General features: G+C 37.5%; 1 long non-coding RNA gene across 1 annotated transcript; it reads right to left on the reverse strand.

The window, feature by feature from the left end:
- LOC111669123 (uncharacterized) lies at positions 1–2,365 on the reverse strand. Its single transcript, XR_002761770.2, has 4 exons — positions 2,208–2,365; positions 1,199–1,306; positions 975–1,013; positions 1–609 (listed from the first exon to the last, which is right to left on the reverse strand). It is a non-coding gene; the product is annotated as an uncharacterized LOC111669123 (long non-coding RNA).

The following is a 2,365-nucleotide window of genomic DNA, read 5'->3' on the forward strand; positions in this document are numbered from 1 at the left end:
GACGTTTGTAAGGATTTTAATAGCAACTGTATGAATTAATATATTTACTGAAGAGATTTTAACCAAACTACAAACGACACTACATGTCTTTAACAATGTGTTTTCAGTGGATGTTGGTTTTCTTCTTCAATTCTTCTGTCCTGATTATTTCATTTTTCATAAGCTACAGTAGCACAAATATGTGGAGGACTACGGGAGCTGACATAGTAAAAGCCTCAACACTGAATTTTGAGATAAAGGGAATTCATGAAACAATCAAACAACAAAATGCAACAAAGTAGAAAATACATGGTAAAATTTCTCTCTGATAACTGGAAGAAAAACTCAATATACGAATGTTGTATTTCATGTCTATAGTCATGAGCTATAACTGGTACCTCATAAGGAGGAGTAATGACCTTCAATGTAGATGTTGGAAGCTACAGCAAACACAGTATATAAAGACTTCTTTCACAATGCAGTGATAGATTATTGTCACCAAAATAGCAAAGCAACAGATAAGCTGTTATAATAAACAGAGCAACATCCTTGAAGAGAAGATGTGTTACTGCAGGTTTTCATGTCCGTCTTCACTCCTTTGCTCTGGCTTCTTATATTTTCTTCTGCTCACTGACAGAAAGAAAGAGAGGAAAGTCAGTGAGGTGGAGAGCAGGAATAAATATTTCAATATGAATGTGATGGATCAAACATGTTTCTGTGGAAGTCAATCAATCAATATGGTTGTTGAAAATGAATCAAAGCAGCTGTCAGCTTCTTCTGAGCTGCTGCTGCTTGAGTGCACAGGTGGGGGTTTCTTTATGTTTACTTTTTGTTCTCCTACACAATAGTTCACAACAGATGTGATCTCAGTCTGTGTTAAAATTCTTCGTCCACTTCCAGCACCACTGATATTACACATCTGTCCTGCTTGTTTGTTTGTTTGTTTTTTTACAATACAGTAAATTGTTATAAATTAGCTTTTACATTCAGATTACCTTTGTGTTTTCCACCGCTTGCGCAATGTTGAGTTAGAGCTGTGAAAGAAGAAACACAAGTAATTATCAGTTGATGTCAGTGTGTGATCAACACAAAACAACCTCACTGACTGGTATCAGCCTTTTCAGTGAGGAGCATCTTTAGCGACTGTTTTTCAAGATGTAGATTCACGTATTTTACTCTAAATGAAAAGTTCTCAAAAGTCAAGTAAATGTATTCTTACATGTGACCAACATCCGCCTACTTTGTCACTACAGAGGTGATATCCTGGTTTTTCCGTTTGAGTTTTGTCTTCTCTCCTTTCTCTGGTGAGCATGATGATTCCCTCAACCTAGACAAAAAATCAGGATAAACATTCATTTAATTATGTGTCATTTTACATTATTTTGCACAGAAACCACCTTACTCTACTCTTCTAAAGTCAACTTGTATTCACCTCAATGCAGTGACTCCAAACCAGTGTTGGACCTTAAATACACATTTGAGTTTATTTGAGAAATTTCCATTCTCTGCTTCTTGATACTTGTACTCCTCTACATCCACAGGGAACTATTGTACTTTTTATTGAGAGCTTAAGTAACTAGTTACTTTAGTTACTCGTTACTTTTCAGGTCAAAATTAGACATTAAAATCACTTCTGATCAGCTTATGGACTGCAACACATTGTTGAATATTAAAGCAGTGATTTCCAAGCTTCTTGGCCTTTGACCTGTAACAAAACATCAGTGTCTAGTTGCGCTGTCATGTCTCAGATGTAACTTGTTGGCAGTTACACCAAAGAGACATTTCCTCTTTCAACTGCTCCGATTGTTTCATTTAGTCAATTGTTTTGAGGCCCAGAGAGGTCTTGTGACTCTTTGGAGGGACTCAACCCCTAGGTTGGTGACCACTTGACTAAACTGCCAAACTGTTTCTGGAGAAGTTCAAACGAGCTTCACCTCAGGCAGCTACAGCAGTAAAATGTTGTGTACACACTGACGTATCAGTATCAATAATGTTATTTATTATTTTAAATGCATTTTTACTGGTAATAGCTTTATACTTACATACTTTAAGCAGGATTTTAACATCAGCTTCAAACTGCCAAGACGCACAGAACAATATCAACACACGTCAGAGCCCCCCCCCCCGCTCTCTCTCTCTTCAACAACATGTTTGACGCTTACACAAAAGAAAACAAATGGAATCAAAGATCTACAATATTAGAGAACTTCCTTCATGGATCTTCTTACCGGATCAAGAGACTGTTGTTGTTGATCATCTGTCACCAGAGCCGCTGCATCAGTAGAAGTGAAGGCTGTGATGAGCAGGAAAACCTGCAGAGACAACACGACCACAAGAAAGCTTTTGTCCATGGCTGATGAGCTGAAGAGTTTGATGCAGCTGTGAA

The sequence above is a fragment of the Seriola lalandi genome, unplaced genomic scaffold (genome assembly GCF_002814215.2).
Source record: "Seriola lalandi dorsalis isolate HSWRI2012SDOR001 ecotype SW California unplaced genomic scaffold, Sedor1 jcf7180002054777, whole genome shotgun sequence".
Classification (NCBI taxonomy): Eukaryota; Metazoa; Chordata; class Actinopteri; order Carangiformes; family Carangidae; genus Seriola; species Seriola lalandi.